The sequence below is a fragment of the Loxodonta africana genome, chromosome 2 (genome assembly GCF_030014295.1).
Source record: "Loxodonta africana isolate mLoxAfr1 chromosome 2, mLoxAfr1.hap2, whole genome shotgun sequence".
Classification (NCBI taxonomy): Eukaryota; Metazoa; Chordata; class Mammalia; order Proboscidea; family Elephantidae; genus Loxodonta; species Loxodonta africana.
The window spans coordinates 94,712,584-94,731,233 of record NC_087343.1 but is presented as its reverse complement, the minus strand read 5'-3'; positions in this window follow the sequence as shown (position 1 = coordinate 94,731,233).

Here is an 18,650-nt window from a genome sequence, read left to right as displayed (position 1 = left end):
CGGTTTAATATGCCCAAATGGGCTGAGTGTGTGAGCTACTTTGGTTATTGGTGTCTTTGAAGCTCTCATGTCCTGTCACCAGATAGTTAGAGCTACTACTATGTGTGTCAGCCCAGGAATCTGTTTACTTTTCTTGTGTGGATTCAGTTCAGGTATCCAGGTTGTTGGTCACTGAATGGGTGGTGCAGACTCTCACCTACAGTCCTAGATGGGAAGGGCTACATAGGGGCGATTGGAGCAGGCACAGATATCTGGCTGAAGTAGGGTGCTATGGGCTGAACAAGGTAGTTGGCTGATGGTTGCCTCTGACTGCCTAGGTGGAAGATGTGTCCCTGTCCCTTAGACCGGGTAGGTGGGTGGGTTTTTCATTCAGACTTCAGGCACCCAATGTTGTTGGCTGTAAGGACTGGGAGGCACCACTTATTCTCAGACCCCTGTCGTGGGTGGCTGGGTGGAATGGGTAAAATCACCAGTCCTTAGGCCCATGATGTGGGTGGGTGAGGACCCTGAGTAATGGGCAGAGAAGTGTCAAATGTCACCAGTCTGCCACTCCTATGGCTGCTGCAATAGAAAATAGGCTTCAGGTATATGCCCTGTTTTTCTGTGCTAATGATGGTCTACACTGCTGAATTGGCCCACACAGGTCTAGGCAGGGTGAAGGGCATTCAAAGTCAGTTGGCCCCTTATCCTGTGCCTAGGCAAAGGGGCAGCGCCTATCCTGAGTTCCTGGCTTAGGGGGCAGAGTGAATTTTTAAAGCCATGAGACTGGTTTGGGGATAGTTAGTCCTGAGTACCTGGCTTAGGGGGATTGGCTTTTTTTTTTTTGTCCTAAACTTGTGAGACTGTTTTGGGCATGATAGCTCCTATTTCCAGCTTAGGTAGTGTCACAGTTGTTGAATACTGCTGGACTGGTATTGGAGCAGAGCAGGGAGGAGGATGGGTGAGGGAAAAGAAGCACTTCTCTACTACGAAAGCCCCAGAAAGTGTTTTTTTTTTTTTTGATCATGCATGGTAGGTTAGACATTTGCAGCTAACTTTCCCAGATCCAGTGCCATTTCCCCTGGCTCTGGAGGCTTGTGCAGCCTCTCTGCCACCCAGTCTCTCCCGACATGGTGAAATGTGTTCTGAGTGCCACTGTTTGCCTTAGTCCATGCACACCAGCCAATCTAGCCTGCAGGGTGCCAGCTAGCTCAAGTCTAGTACTTCTTTGCTGCTTCTTAACTGACTGTCCCTCCCCCTGCCTCCAGCTTCTCAACTTTGTCTTTAGTATTCGGGCTCCTAGGTTGTCATATATAATCGATTCACTTGTTTTTCGGATCTTTGTTGTAAGAGGGACCACAGGAAGTATCTATTTCACCATCTTGGCCTTGACAGAATTTTCATTTTTAACAAGTTCCAAAAATTGTTGATGTTGCTGGTCCAGGGACTGAGAACCATCCAATAGAGTTTACAAAACATTTTAATATTCACATTACCATAATCAATCATTATGCCTATTCTGTAGATGAGGCTACTGAGGCTCAGAGAATTTAATTTCACTTTCCCACAATCACAGGAGTGACTGACAGGGGTGGTTGGACTCAAGTCTTGTGGCTTTCAGTTGAGTGCTCTTGGCACTGCCCTAAAGGCCTCTATGTGATATTGAACTTTTTAAAATGCTGCTCCAGTAAATTGTAGAGACTTCACTGGCAGATAAACAAAGGAACCCCATGGGAACAGAAAGAACTTACATCTTCTAGTCTGCTTCCATTTAATTAATTTGAATGTCCAAGATGACTTGGAAAGATGATTTGATCAAAGTTTATTTTTAGTCTAATTTAAACATGCCATAAATATGATCCAACCACTTTTCTCTTTTGTTTAACACAATTGAAGGCACGTGATAGCATTGCAGGTGAAATTTATCTGGCTTATAGCACTATGAAAAAGCCTTTTTTACAAAACAAAAGAATAAATATGAGTATTTATTTAAAAAGTATATTTAATACTTATCATTTAGTTCTTTTTATAAATGAAACACGTGTTCTAAATTTTTTTTTTTAATCTTACGTATGAGGCAATTTTCACCAAAATTTTTGAAAAAGTACTTGAATATTTTTTCTTAGATAGCAACCCTACTATACACCAGAGACTTCAAGCTATGAAACTTTTTTTTCCTCAGATTCTTTCAGGCATTAACATTCTGATGCCATATTCTTATGACAAAGACTAATAAGCAGGGAAAATGGCACACCCTGGATCTATTTTAGTGATAAAGATAGAAGTGGAAAATGGTAAAAAAACCTACCTCGATCTCATTACTACGTGCTAAAACTGTCATCAATTATAATCACTCACCATATCCCTAACATGAGACTTTGTTGGTAACTTCATTTCAACACAAATTCAGTCTCCTTTAATCCAGTATACGTGTGAAATATATATGGAAATATATTGACAGTGCTTACGTTGATGCTATTCTCTTCATTTACAAAAGCACGTGCTAAAAAAAGAAGTGATGTCAGCACATAATAGCAAGGTTTCTATAAGACAGTTTTATTGCACATCATCTATAGGCAAAGAAGAAAATGTTCTAAGCATTTATCTTGACCGATATTTCATAATCAGAGTTATCTATGCAGGATTTTTCTTTTGACTTTGCCCAGTATCCCCAATGTGCAAAAATGTCAGTATACTTCTCCCTAATATCTTTGAAACTTCTTCATGGCTCACAAACAGGTGGAATCAAAACTAAAGTTAATGATACAACTTGACAGAATTAAGCCTTGCTATGTTTTTTAACTTTTCTACATGCCACCTTGCTTTTGGTAACACTAACACAATTATACAAAAACTTGATTTAAATGATGAATCAGTTTGTTCTTATGAAACGGGCTTGATATTAAGGCTGGATCAACACAAGCATAAGAGATTAAAAGTTTAATACAGAAATATTTTCTTGGTGTCCACTGAGATAGTAAAATCAATTTTCAGTGGCAATTAATAGTTTGCTATGAACACTTTTTTTTATGAACCTGTCGCACACATAAATGAGAACTACTTATTGAGGAACTACTTTCGGGAATTCCCTGAGGAGGCATCAGGAGGTGTTTGTATAGGCAACCTCGGAAATATTGCGAATTCAGTTCCAGACCACCGCAATAAAGTGAGTATTGCAACAAAGCGAGTCACATGATTTTTTTTGGTTTCCCAGTGAATATAAAAGTGATATCTACACTACACTGTAGTCTATTAAGTGTGCAATAGCATTATGTCTAAAAAAAATGTGCATACCTTAATTAAAAAATACTTTATTGCTAAAAAATTCTAGCCATCATCTGAGCCTTCAGTAAGTCGTAATCTTTTTGCTGGTGGAGGGTCTCAATTTGTTGTTGATGGCTGTCAGCTGATCAGGGTGTTGGTTGCTGAAGGTTGGGGTGGCTGCAGCAATTTCTTAAAATAGACAACAATGAAGTTTGCTTCACTGATTGACTCTTCCTTTCACCATTATTTCTCTGTAGCATGCGATGCTGTTGATAGCATTTTACTCACAGAACTTCCTTCAAAATTGGAGTAAATCCTCTCAAATCCTGCCTCTGCTTTATCAACTAAGTTTATGTAATATTGTAAACCCTTTGTTGTCATTTCAACAATGTTTACAGCATATTCACTAGGAGTAGATTCCATTTCAAGAAACTACTTTTTTTGCTCATCCGGAAGAAGCAACTCCTCATCTTTTAAAATTTTATCATGAGATTGCAGCAATTCAGTCACATCTCCAGGCTCCACTTCTAATTCTAGTTCTCTTGCTGTTTCCACCACATCTACAGCTACTTCCTCCACAGAAGTCTTGAACCCCTCAAAGTCATCCATGAGGGTTGGAATCAACTTCTTCAAAACTCCTGTTAATGTTGATATTTTGACCTACTCCCATGAATTACAAATGTTCTTAATGACATCTAGAATAGTGTCTTAGTTATCTAGTACTGCTATAAGAGAAATACCACAAGTCGATGGCTTTAACAAACAGAAATTTATTCTCTCACAGTTTAGGAGGCTAGAAGTTTGAATTCTGCATACCAGCTCCAGAAGAAGGCTTTCTTTCTCCGTCGGCTCTGGGGGAAGGCCTTTGTCATCAATCTTTCCCCAATCTAGGAGCTTCTCAGTGCAGAGACCCTAGATCCATAGGAGGCATTCCTCACCTGGCTTTTTTTTGCTTGGTGGTAATGAGGTCCCTGTCCTCTTTGCTGGATTCTCTCTTTTACATGTGACTCAAGATACAATCTAACCCTGTAGACTGAGTCCTGCTGCACTAACATAGCTGCCTCTAATCCTGCCTCATTAACATCATAGAGGTTAGGATTTACAACAATAGCATAATCACATCAGATCACAAAATGGCGGATAACCACACAATACTGGAAATCATGGCCTAGCCAAGTTGACACACATTTTTTAGGGAGACAATTCAATTCATAACAAATGGTAAATCCTTTCCAGAAGGTTTTCAATTTACTTTGCCCAGGTCTATCAGAAAAGTCACTATCTATGGCAGCTATAGCCTTATGAAATGTATTTCTTGAATAATAAGACTTGAAAGTCAAAATTATTCCTTGATCCACAAGCTGCAGAATGGAGGTTGTGTTAGCAGGCATGAAAACAACATTAATCTCCTTATACCTCTCCATCAGAGCTTTTCGGTGACCATTGCATTGTCAATGAGCAATAATATTTTGAAAGGAATCTTCTTTTCTGAACAGTAGTTCTCAACAGTGGGCTAAAATATTCAGTAAACCGTGTTATAAACAGAGGTACTGTCTCCAGGCTTTGTTGTTCCACTTATAGAGCACAGGCAGAGTAGATTTAGCATAATTCTTAAGGGCCCTAGGATTTTTGGAATAGTAAATGAGCATTGGTTTCAGCTTAAAGTAACCAGCTGCATACCCCCTAACAAGAATGTCAGCCTGTCCTTTGAAGCTTTGAAGCCAGGAATTGCCTTCTCTTCTCTAGCTATGAAAGTCCTAAATGGCATCTTCTTCCAATATAAGGCTGTTTTGTCTACATTGAAAACCTATTGTTTAGTGTAGCCACCCTCATCAATTAGCTAGATATTCTAGATAACTTGCTGCAGCTTCTACATCAGCACTTGCTGTTTCACCTTGCACTTTTACGTTATAGAGGTGGCTTCTTTCCTTAATCCTCGTGAACCAGCCTCTGCTATCCTCAAACTTTAGTTCTGCACCTTCCTCACCTCTCTCAGCTTTCATAGAATTGAACAGAGTTAGGGTTAGGCTTTGGCTTAAGGGAATGTTGTGGCTGGTTTGATCTTCTATCTAGACCACTAAAACTTTCTCCATATCGGCAATAACCCTGTTCTGCTTTCTTATCATTTGTGTGTTCCCTAGAGTAGCACTTTTAATTTCCTTCAAGAACTTTTCCTTTGGATTCACAACCTGGTTAAAGTTTGGTGCAAGACACCTAGCTTCTGGCCTATCTTAGCTTTTGATGTGCCTTCCTCACAAACTCAGTCATTTCTAGCTTTTGATTTAAAGTGAGAGACATGCAACTCTTCCTTTCACTTGAACACTTAGAGGCCATTGTAGGGTTATTAATCGGCCTAATTTCAATATTGTGTTTCACGGAATAGGAAGGCCCAAGGAGAGGGAGAGAGATGGGTCAACGGCTGGTTGGTGGAACTGTCAGAACACACACAACATTTATTAAGTTTGCCATTTTATATGGGTGTGGTTTATGGCTCCCCAAAACAACTACAATAGTAACATCAAAGATCATTGAGTCACAGATCATCATGTCAGACAAAATAATGAAAAATTTTAAAATATTGCTAGAAATACTAAAACGTGACACAGAGACACAAATTCAGCGTATGCTGTAGGAAAAATGGTGCCGATAGACTTGCTCAAAGCAGGATTGCCACAAACCTTCAATTTGTAAAAAAAAAAAAAAAAAAAAATGCAATATCTGTGAAGCACATTAAAGTGAAGTGCAATAAGACAAGGTATCCTTGTATTTAAAAGCTTGTCCTGGTAGCAGAATGGTTAAGCATTTGGCTGCTAGCTAAAGGATGACAGTTCAAACCCACCAGCTGCTCTAGAGAGAAAAGACCAGGCAATCTGCTGTGGTAAAGATTACAGTCTAGGAGGGTCAGTTCTACTCAGTCCTATAGGATCACAATGAGTTGGAATCAAGTCTACAACACACAACAACAACAACATAAACACTCTTGATTTGCTGAGCTACCCAGACAGGCCTTAGGAAGCTCTTATAGTTTTATGGCCCAATCTATTTAAAGTGACACTCAGGGGCAAAAAACCATGGACCCGTCATTGGAGACCTCTCACTCTTAAACCAAAGAAGATGGAATAAACCACCAAAGCCATTTGGAATGTATTATTTTTATTCAACTTTCTGCTTTTAGCAAAAAACATGGTGGCAGAATGCAGTCAAACCTGAAATGAAATATTAGTGTGTTGAATTATATATTGTTCCTTTCTCTCTTACTTATGAGCCATTTTGGGATTATTGGATGAAAAATACATGTGCATACTTGCTTAGGAACCTGGGTGGCACACTAGTTAAACACTTGGTTGCTAATCAAAAGGTCAGTTGTTTGAATGCCCTGGTCACTCCAGGGAAGAGTGGCAGTCTACTACTGTAAAGATTTAGAGCCTTGGGAACTCAACGGGGGCAGTTCTGCTCTGTCCTACAGTGTTTTAATGATTTGGAATCAACTCAAAGGCAATGGATTTGGGTTTTGTATACTCGGAGTCCTGATGGCATAGAGGTTAAGAGCTCGGCTGCTAACCAAAATGTCAGCAGTTCAAATCCACCAGCTGCTCCTTCAAAATCCTAGAGGGCAGTTCTACTCTGTCCTATAGGATCACTATGAGTCAGAATCAACTGAATGGCAAGGGGCTTATACTTGCATATTTGCAAGAATATAATGACAATAATAAAAAAAGTGGTTGCAATTTTATATATATGGTACAACAACCATATTAAGTATGTTACTTCGTTCCTTTCACTTTTGAAATTTTTTAAAGGTAATATTGTTGTTGCTGTTACGTACTATTGAGTCTATTCCAATTCATAGCGACCCTATATGTACAAAAGAATGAAACATAGCCTGGTTCCACACCATCGTCACAATCATTGCTATGTTTGAGCCCATTGTTGCAGCCACTGTGTCAATTCATCTTGTTGAAAGTCTTCCTCTTTTTTGCTGACCCTCTGCTTTACCAAGCATGAAGTCCTTCTCTAAGGCCTGATCCTTCCTGATAACATTTCCAAAGTACTTGAGAAGAAGTCTCACCATCCTCGCTTCTAAGGAGGTTTCAGGCTGTGTTTTTTCCAAGACATATTAGTTGCTTCTTCTGACAGTCCATGGTATATTAAATATTCTTTCCCAACACCATAATTTAAAGGCATCAATTCTTTTCAGTCTTCCTTATGCATTGTCCAGCTTTCACATGCATATGATTGAAAACACCAGGCTTCAGTCAGGCACATCTTTGCTTTTTACACTTGAAAGAGGTTTTTTGCAGCAGATTTGCCTAAAGCAATGCATTGTTTTGTTTCTTTACTGCTGCTTCCATTAGAGTTGATTGTTGATACAAGTAAAAGGAAATCCTTGACAACTTCATTATTTTCTCATTTATTATGATGTTGCTTATTGGCCCAGTTGTGAGGGTTTTTGTTTCCTTTGTGTTGAGGTGTAATCCATACTGAAGGCTGTAGTCTTTGATCTTCATCAGTAAAGTGCTTCAAGTCTTCTATGATTTCAGCAAACAAGGTTCTGTCTTCTGCATATCTCAGGTGTTAATGAGTCTTCCTCCAATCCTGATGCCATGTTCTTCTTAATACAACCCAGCTTCTCAGATTATTTGCTTAGCATACAGATTGAATAAGTATGGTGAAAACATACAGCCCTGACACATACCTTTCCTGATTTTAAACCATGCAGCATCTCCTTGTTCTGTTTGAACAACTGCCTCTTGGTCTATGTACAGCTTCCTCATGAGCACAATTATGCTTCCTGGAATTCCTATTCTTCTCAATGTTTTCCATTATTTGTTACGATTATGATTCACAGAGTTGAATGCCTTTCAACAGTCAGTAAAACACGGTTAAACATCTTTCTGGTGCTTTCTGCTTCCAGCCAAGATCCGTCTGACATCAGCAGTGGTCTCTCATTGCCCATCCTCTTCTGAGTCAGGCTTGAATTTCTGGCAGTTGCTTGTTGATGTACTGCTGCAACCATTTTTGAATTGTCTTTAGTAAAATTTTACTTGTGTGTGATATTAATGATATTGTTCGATAACTTCTGTATTCTGTTGGATCACCTTTCTTTGGAATGGGCATGAAGTCAACTGACCAGGTAGCTCTAGTCCAAACTTCTTGGCATAGACATCTGAGCACTTCCAGGAAGATTGACCTGGCAACCTACTTCTAGAAAAATTAGCCAGTGAAAATCTTATGAATAGCAGTCAAACATTGCCTGATATAGTGCTGGAAGATGAACTCAGGTTGGAAAACTCAAAATACAACTAGCAAAGAGATACCTTCTCAAAGTAGAGTCAACCGTAACGACGTGGATGGAGTCAAGCTTTTGGGACCTTCATTTATTGATGTGGCATGACTCAAAATGAGAAGAAACAGCTGCAAGCATCCATTAATAAATGGAATGTGAAATGTGGTCAGTATGAATCTAGGAATATTGGAAGTCGTCAAAAATGAAATGGAATGCATAAACATTGATATCCTAGGCATTAATGAGCTGAAATAGACTGGTACTGGCCATTTTAATCAGACAATCATATGGTCTACTATGCTGGGAATGACAGTGAAGAGGAATGGCATTGCATTCATCATTGGAAAGAACATTTCAAGACCTGTTTTGAAGTACAAGGCTCATTGATAGGATAATATCCATTCACCTACAAGGAAGACCAGCTAATACCTTTATTATTCATTCTTACATAACAACCACTAAGGCCAAAGATGAAGAAATTGAAGATGTTCACCAAGTTCTGCAGTTGGAAATTGATCAAACATGCAATCAAGATGCATTGATAATTACTGGTGATTGGAGTGTGAAAGTTGGAATCAAAGAAGAAGGATTGGTAGTTGGAAAATATGGCATGGTGATAGAAATGATGCCTGAGATAGAATGATAGAATTTTGTAAGACTAATGACTTTTTCGTTGCAAATATCTTTTTTCAACAACATAAGTGATGACCATACATGTGGACCTCACCAGATGGAATACACAGGAATCAAATCGACTACATCTGTGGAAAGAAATGATGAAAAAGCATAATATCATCAGTCAGCACAAGGCCAGGGGCTGACTGTAGAACAGACAATCAATTGCTCCTATGCAAGTTCAAGTCAAAGCTGAAGAAAATGAGAACAATTCCACAAGAGCCAAAGTACGACCTTGTGTATATCCCACCTGAATTTAGAGACTATCTCAGGAATAGGTTTCTTGCATTGAACACTAATGACCAAAGACATGACAAGCTGTGGAATGACATCAAGGACATCATATATGAAGAAAGCAAGAGGTCATTAAAAAGACAGGAAAGAAAGAAAAGACCAAACTGGATGTCAGAAGAGACTCTGAAACTTGCTCTTGAACATCAAGTAGCTAAAGCAAACGGTAGAAATTATGAAGTAAAAGAACTGAACAGAAGATTTGAAAGGGCAGCTCAACAAGACAAAGTATTATAGTGATATGTGCAAAAACCTGGAGTTAGAAAACCAAAAGGAAAGAATGTGCTCAGCATTTCTCAAGCTGAAAGAATTGAAGAAAAACTATAAGCCTCCAGTTGAAATATTGAAGGATTCTATGGGCAAAATACTGAATGATAAAGGAAGCAACAAAAGAAGGTGGAAACAATACACAGAGTCACTGAATCAAAAAGAATTGGACAACGTTCAATCGTTTCAGGATGCATCATATGATCAAGAACCAACCAATGGAACTGAAGGAAGCAGTCCAAGCTGCCCTGAAGACATTGGAAAAAAACAAGGCTCCAGAAATTGATGGAACAGTAATTGAGATGTTTCAACAAATGGGTGCAGCACTGGGAGTGCTCACTCTTCTATGCCAAGAAATATGAAGACAGCTACTTGGCCAACTGACTGGAAGAGATCCATATTTATGCCTATTCCCAAGAAAGGTGATCCAACCAAATGTGGAAATTATGGAACAATATCATTAACATCACAAGCAAGTAAAATTTTGCTGGAGATCATTCAGAAGAAGTTGCAGCAGTACATTGACTAGAAACTGCTAGAAATTCAAGCTGGATCCACAAGAGGAAGTGAAATAAGGGATATCATCGCTGATGCCAGGTGGATTCTGGATGAAAGCAGAGAATACCAGAAAGATAGTTTACCTGCATTTTATTGACTATGCAAAGGCATTGGGCTGTATGGATCGTAACAATTATTGATAACTTTGCAAAAAGTGGGAATTCCAGAACACTTAATTGTGCTATTGAGGAACCTGTACATAGACCAAGAGACAGCCGTTCCAACAGAACAAGATAATACATGGTTTAAAGTCAGGAAAGTTTTGTGTCAGGGTTGAATCTTTTCACCATACTTATTCAACCTGTATGCTGAGCAAATAATCTGAGAAGCTGGAATGTATTAAGAAGAATATGGCATCAGGATTGGAGGAAGACTCATTAACAACCTGCTTTATGCAGATGATACAACCTTGCTTGCTGAAAGTGAAGAGGACTTGAAATAATTATTGATGAAACTCAAAGACTACAGTCCTCAGTATGGATTATACCTCAACATAAAGAAAACAAAAATCCTCACAACTGGACTGATAAGCAACATTATGATAAATGGAGAAAATATTGAAGTTGTCAAGGATTTCCTTTTACTTGGATCCACAATCAATGCCCATGGAAGCAGCAGTAAAGAAATCCCAAGTTGTATAGCATTGGGCAAATCTGCTGCAAAACACCTCCTTCAAGTGTTAAAAAGCAAAGATGTCACCTTGAAGACTAAGGTGTGTCTAACCCAAGCCATGATATTTTCGATCGCCTCATATGAATGCGAAAGCTGGAGGATGAATAAGGAAGACTGAAGAAGAATTGATGCCTCCGAATTATGGTGTTGGCGGGGAATACTGAAGATACTGTGGACTGCCAGAAGAATGAACAGACCTGACTTGGAAGAAGTACAGCCAGAATGCTCCGTAGAAGCATGGGTGGCGAGATTTCCTCTCACGTACTTTGGACATGTTATCGTGAGTCCCTGGATCTCTTGCTTGGTAAAGTAGTTGGTCACGAAAAAGAGGAAGACATTCAATGAGATGGATTGACACAGCGATTTCAACAATGGGCTCAAGCATAACGACTGTGGGGATGGCACAGGATAAGGCAGTGTTTCTTTCTGTTGTGCATAGGATCTGCTATGAGTCAGAATCTAGCCAAGGGCATCTAATGACAACATACCCTAATGGGCTTCATCTGTAATCAGGTAGTTGTTAATAATAATAGCTAATAGGTAGCACTTACTATACATCCATATCTATTAGTTGAAGTGTGCTTCATGTCTTTACTCATTTAATTCTCACAACAACCCTAAGAGATAGGCATTCTTATTATCTGCATTTTACAGATGAGAACACTGAAAGCAGAGAGGTTAAGTAACTTGCCCAAGGTCATACAACTCTTATATGGCAGAGCCAGAGTTCATATCCAGGAAGTCTAACTTCAGAGTCTATGTGTTTAACATAATGTATACTGCCTCTTTAATTTAAGTTTTTTTTCCTGAAACCTTTATCACCTTTGCATAATAATTTGGAGGACAAAGTCCCAAATTCATAATTAGTTTTGTCTATATGAAGACTGGAAACCCTGGTGGTGCAGTGGTTAAGTGCTACAGCTGCTACCCGAGAAGTCTGCAGTTTGAATCCACCAGGCCCTCCTGGGAAACTCTGAGATAATTCTACTCCATCCTATAGGATCGCTATGAGTCGGAATCGACTCGATGGCAATGAGTCTTTTTTTTTTTTCTTTTATATGAAGACGAAAATGTATTTTGTCCCTCTCCCTACTTTCTGTTAAAAGGTAGAATGGTTTGTATCAGAAGAATAAATTTTTTTTATTAAATATTTTCTTTTTTCTTCAGTTTCTCTTAAGCTTTATAGAGTCCTTTTGCTTATAAGGCATCTATTTAATCTACAGCATCCTTGAGGCAAAGGCATGTCAGCCCTCACTTGAGCACTGAAGAATATTTAAATTTAGCTGAAATGTCTTTTAAATAGAATCCACTGCAGATCCTATTTGAAAACAACAGAATACTCCTTGTATCATCTCTTTTACAGGTAAATAAATAAAGGTAACCCTTGATCTATGCATATCTTTCTTCACAAAATGGTTGCAGTAAGGACCAAAAGAAACTTTCCCTGAAAAACTGTTTAATAAAAAAATTTTTTTTTTATGTGCCTAAAAATGAACCTGTTTATATGATAGTAAAACCCGCTGCCGTCGAGTTGGTTCTGACTCATAGCAACGCTGTATGACAGAGTAGAACTGCCCCGTAGAGTTTCCAAGGAGCACCTGGAGGATTTGAACTGCTGGCCTTTTGATTAGCAGCCTTAGCTCTTAACCACCACGCCAACAGGGTTTCCTATGTGATGGTAGGCAACTCTTTTTAAACACCGTTTTAAACTGTGCATTTTAGAAAAGATAACTTATTGACTTACCTTCTAGGAAAAAAAAAAAAAAAACTACCAAAATGACTGTTGGGAATAATTCTAGAAATTAGACCAGTAGGAGGTCCTTTCTTCAAAGCTATGGTGACACTGTTGAAAGGCAGAGAATGTCCATGATGATAGTGTCTGCACAGCAAAAGCGCCGATCCCTGAAGTCAAGAGTGTCAGAGGATAGGTAAGCCTGAGGATGCCATCTCTTTATGGAAGGAACATTGTAAACACATTTTCAAAGGGCTTTTAGTTAGTCAAAGGGCTTGAAGTAATATTAAAACTTCCGACCTTCCTCACGGCCTCCAATGACAAATAGAATTTGTTGATGACTAAAGATGATGGCTATCATATTGAATTCTCCTTAATGTTAAAATGCAAAGGAAATAAACTTTCGAAGTGAGTTATTTAATAACATGAATTTTGTACTTATATGCTACACTATTGAATCATCTATTCTTTTCCACTGATTACATTATTTAGATTAGGAAATCTTTCCATTTTTAAATTTAATTCTTATAATGTTATTTTAGTGATCAATAATATAGAGGTCCAGATGTGAAAATTTATCTTAAAATCATTCATTTTTTTTTAAATCCGTAGTTTCTAAAGATATAGTGAAACATGATTCATTATTTAGAGTATTTGCTTATGGTTATAAAATTTCCTCTGGCCTTTATTGTAGCTTCTAAAAATTATTTAATAGGAAATTCACTAATTATTGCTTTGACATTAGCATTTTAAGTGATTTTTGTTTTAAAAGTATTCAGAATTAAGTAATTAGTAGTATATACATAGTGACTAGATATACCATTGTAATAATTCTGGAAGTAGAAAATTAATCATATACATATTACACTAGTAATTTTATTTCCTTACTTTAAGAGATGTCATAATACACACAGCTTTACTTTATTATAACTTTGAAAATTCTTTGGGATTTTTGTTATACATGAACTAATGAATAACTAAATATCCTTTAGTCATAGTCTTCATGCAGTGAACATAGAGTTTAGGCAAAATTCTACGTAAGGGTATGAATCATCTAGGAGAAAGATTTTTCTTTAGCTACTTGTATCCCTGTAGTGATAGTAGGTATTAAACTGAAGCTAGAAGGAGATTCTACTTTCATATGGTTTTCAAATAATTTTAAACCAACTAAATTCTTTTAAAGCTTGAATTTCACATGTTCCAATAACTCTAGGCTCTCTTTTGAATCTTGTTATCACAGGATATGTGATTTTAGAAATGTTTTTATTTAAGTCATAAAATAAAACGTACCCCTTCTATAGTATGGGTAGTGCACAGCTTTGGATTTAACATGAGCGAGTCCTCTCAGCTAACACCCTTGTTAGAATGGAGTTCCACTGAATCATAAAAGCTTAGAGCTGTACTTTTTTTTTCTGGTGGCTCTGTGGTTAAGAGCTACAGCTGCTAATGAAAAGGTTGGCAGTTTGAATCCACAAGCTGTTCCTTGGAAACCCTATGGGGCAGTTCTACTCTGATCTATTGGGCCTCTATGAGTTGGAATTCACTTAATGGCAATGGCTTTTTTTTTTTTTTGGTATATTTTATAAGAAATCTGTTACTCTTTCTACCATTAAGGCAGTAGTTCACCATTTTGTAGTGGATTCCAAGAGAGGGTGGCCTATTATGTCCGATTAACTCAAGTTTAGTAATTAGGTATCTCTAAGTCTTGACTTGATCCTTGAGTTATGCCTGCATATGAAAAACAAAGTCAAGGAGAGTTATTTAGGCTATTTGCAGATTTGTTCAAAAAAAGGAAGTTTAATTGAGTTAATGACTCAATTCTGCTTAAATTTGTCAATGTATCAGTGTAAATGTAATTTTTTGATTCTTTATTAGATTTATAGAAATATTCCATCAGCTTTAATTAATTCATTTTACTAGGATGACCCTGAAAGATTGGAATAGGATTGTTTTTAGACATATTCATTTATCTGCTCATTTATTTATTCATTCAATAAATATTTGTTACCTTCCTAATATATCCTAGGCCCTGTGCTAGTCCCTAAAACATATTGGTAAGGAAAAACAAAACAAAAACTAAATAAACATGATTCCTGCTCTCATAAAGTTTCAGATGAGTAGAGGAGGCAGGCATTAATCAAATCAAAATACTAATGAATATGTAATTACAAACTCATATGCTATCTTATGGAAAGCAACTTGATAGTATAACAAAGCAACCAGGCTTTGCCTGGGAGTACACAGGCAGGTGTGGCAAGGAAGGCTCCACTGAAGGCTGAGGAGGTGTGAAATACAAAAGAAAAAAAAAAAAAGTACGAGGGTGCTTTAAATTCTGGGAAGAAAAAGTATTTGCAAGCGCCCCAGCTGGGAGGAAGGTGGTAACCTGGAGGAATAGAAAGAAGGTGAACGTTGCAGGTGTTCAGATAGCAACAGAGACAGAAACACAAGATGAATCAGGGGCCAAACCACTCATGAATTTTTGGGTCATTTATAAACTTAGTCTTTATCCTAAGAACAAGTGAAAATTGCAGAAGTGTTTTGAAAGAGGGTAACCGATTCAAAGATATGTTCAAATCTTAGCCCCCAGGACCTATAAATGTGACCTTTTTTAGAAAAAGGGTCTTTGCAGATTTAATTAAATTAAGGACCTTGAGATAAAGTCAACCTGGATTATTAGAGTGGGCGCTAAATTCTATAACGTGGGTCCCTTATATCCCTATAAAAGACAGAAGAGGAGAACACACCAGAGAAGTCCATGTGAAGACAGCAACAGAGAGTGGTACGAGCAACCCCAAGGCAATGAAAGCTGACAGCCATCAGAAGCTGAAAGAGGCAAGGAACAGAATCGCCCTTAGAGCCTCTGGAGGAAGCTCAATCCTGCCAACACCAAGATTTTGGACTTTTGGCCTCCAAAACTTCGAGAAAATAAATTTCTGTTGTTTTAAGCCACCAAAGTGAGTGGCAATTTGTTATAGCAGCCCTAGGACACGAATACAGGGAGTGAGTACTAGTCAGAGCTGGCTGAGTGGAACCAGGTAGTAGGCTTTCACTTTAATTTTTATTTGAGGCAGAAACTGACAGGAGTTTACCTGGACTATGGCAGTGGAAATAGATTGAAGAGCTAGTTAGGGGGTAAAATTAAGAGGCCTTGGTGAAGGACTATTTACTGAGATAAAGGAGAGAGACAAGTATTGGTTTTAACATTCATTTTTTCTTGTTCCTGGCAGAAAAGTTGGTATTTTATTCATTTATGGACTACTTATTGACTATTATGTGTCAGGCACTGTCCTATGTTTTGGTGACTACAGCAAGTAATACAGACAAGATTGTGCCCTTTTGAGGATTATAGGCAGCAGAGAAATGAGGACAAATTGTAATTTGCATACGCATGCGTGCAACTAAATAGAAATAGTAATAAGAACACTGACTTATTTTATTTGGACACAGACTATTCATTAAACTGTATTTATGTCAAACACAACTGAGCAGAAAGTAGTCCTGGGACAAAGGAGATACCCTTTTAATATAACTGTGAAAGTTAATTTGCCTGTGCAACCTTCTAATGTTGGGATGAAATAGGAACATTTACCGTTAGGTGTTGTGGTACTCCTGTTATACCTAACTCTTTGATGACCCTGTTATTTTCTCCTTTGAATTTTTTTGTGATACTATGTGTTTTCACTAATGGGCCATTTCAGAATTTTTGTTATGATTTATGGATTTTGACGCCCATTATCTGGGATTCCATATGTCCCAGTGGATGCTGGTCATAGTAAATCTTACCAATATGAGTCAATGATAAAATCATTTTTCAAATTAAAAATATATACATATTTCTTGAAAATTTGCAAAATATAAGGTAAAACATGAAGCCATCTGGCAATGGCTACACAGACATTTTATTCTAGCCTTTTTATTCTTTTTCATAAAGCTTTTCAAAACATGGTACAATGCATTTTTCCTTACTGCAAAAGCAGCACTTACAGCCTGAATAAAGCAAGCCAAGGTATTTTATCACAGTAAAATTACCACTACTATGTATTCTTTGTTATAACAAAAGCAACACTAATAGCTAAGAAGCTGGAATATCGCAGACCTACTCACAGCAGTGCATTCCACCTGTTACATGTGGGTGCAATGACTGGGCCCTAAGATTGAACGTGGGGTAAGAATAAACAACAGGAGTTCAAGCCTCTTGAAAAGTACCACTGCAATGCATTATTCCTTACTGCAAAGGCAAAGCTAGAAAAGCAGTCCTGGAAGATCGCAGGGCAAAGACTCAAAGCAGAGCAGGAAGCCAGTAACACCTGGAAACAGTGAAAGTCATCAGGAAGAAAATGACTGCTATGACTGAACGTAGACTAGGAATACCTTATTCTTGCGATAAGTATGTTCTCGCAAGAACATATTAACTGGGAAACAGAGTAGGGGGTGCCTATTTTACAGAAATAAAGGCAAATCTGTCAAAAGATTATAAAACTCACCTTGAAGACTAAGGTATCACCTTGAAGACTAAAGTGTGCCTGGCCTTGGTGTTTTCAGTCACCTCATGTGCATGGGAAAACCGGACAATGAATAAGGAAGACCAAAGAAGAACTGATGCTTTGAATTATGGTGTTAGCAAAGAATATTGACTGTACCACGGATTGCTAAAAGAATGAATAAATCTGTCTTGGAAGAAGTACAGCCAGAACGCTCCTTAGAAGCAAGGATGGCGAGATTGGGTCCCACATACTTTGGACATGTTATCGGGAGAGATCAGTCCCTGGAGAAGGACATCATGTTGGGTGGATTGACGCAGTGGCTACAACAACTGGCTCAAGCATAACAACGATTGTGAGGATGATGCAGGACCAGGCAGTGTTTCCTCCTATTGTACATAGAGTCGCTATGAGTCAGAATCAACTGGACAACACCTAAAAACAACAGGAGACATCACCTAATACAATGCCCATTCTGCACAATGATGAAGCTTTAACTCAGGCTTTTTGAGTTTGACGCATTTCAAAACGGACGACCGCCTTCTGAAGGAACTCCGGAGACATAAAAGGTAGTTGGATACTATATGTCCAAAGAGTCACCAAAGGGTTAAAAAAAATACAAATCATTGTTTTTCCCTCTGTTTAAATGAGGGATCTGGCTAAATTGTTTTCTAAGGTCCTTGTTAGCTAAAAAAAAAAAAAGTAATAATAATCTTACTCCATGCTACGAAGTTCAACGTCAACATATTTTTATTAAGAATTTATTAAGCATAATTTAAGGATTGTCGTTGTGTGCTATTGAGTCAATTTCAACTCATAGCAACCCTACAGGACAGGGTAGAACTGCCCCATAGGGTTTCCAAGGAGCGCCTTTTGGATTCGGAACTGCTGACCTTTTGGTTAGCAGCCTGCGCTGTTAACCACCTCGCCACCAGGCTTTCAATTTAAGGCTAGTCAATAGTTTACAAATAGATCATAATTTTTAGAAGGTTTGAATTTTCATTTTTTTTCATAGATGACTCTTAGATTATAATCAAGTTTTCCCTTGGGCTATTGTCATGCTAGAGACTCCGATGTGGAGTCTGGTCTTCACTATAAATCCCAGGTATTCTTTATAGTCAATGTGTATTTTGAAGAGAGGCGTTATAAAAATTCAATTTTAATCACAGGGTATATGAGTCCCATTCCAACACCCTGCTGGTTTGGGTAGCTTTCACCTGGCTTTCTAACTTGGGCTAAATTAAAAAATTATGCTGACTTGGCCCATTCTGTGAGGTTTTTCTTAAACAAGGCAGGGTATCTGTAAGGTTTGTGAGGTTAAGATTTTTGAGTGAGGTTTAGGAGGCGAAGGTTTCTGAGGGAGTCAACGGGAGGCAGAACAGAGCCCACAGCCGGAGGCTGATTTTCCTGAATGTGGATCCTGCTCCACCACTCACATACAGTC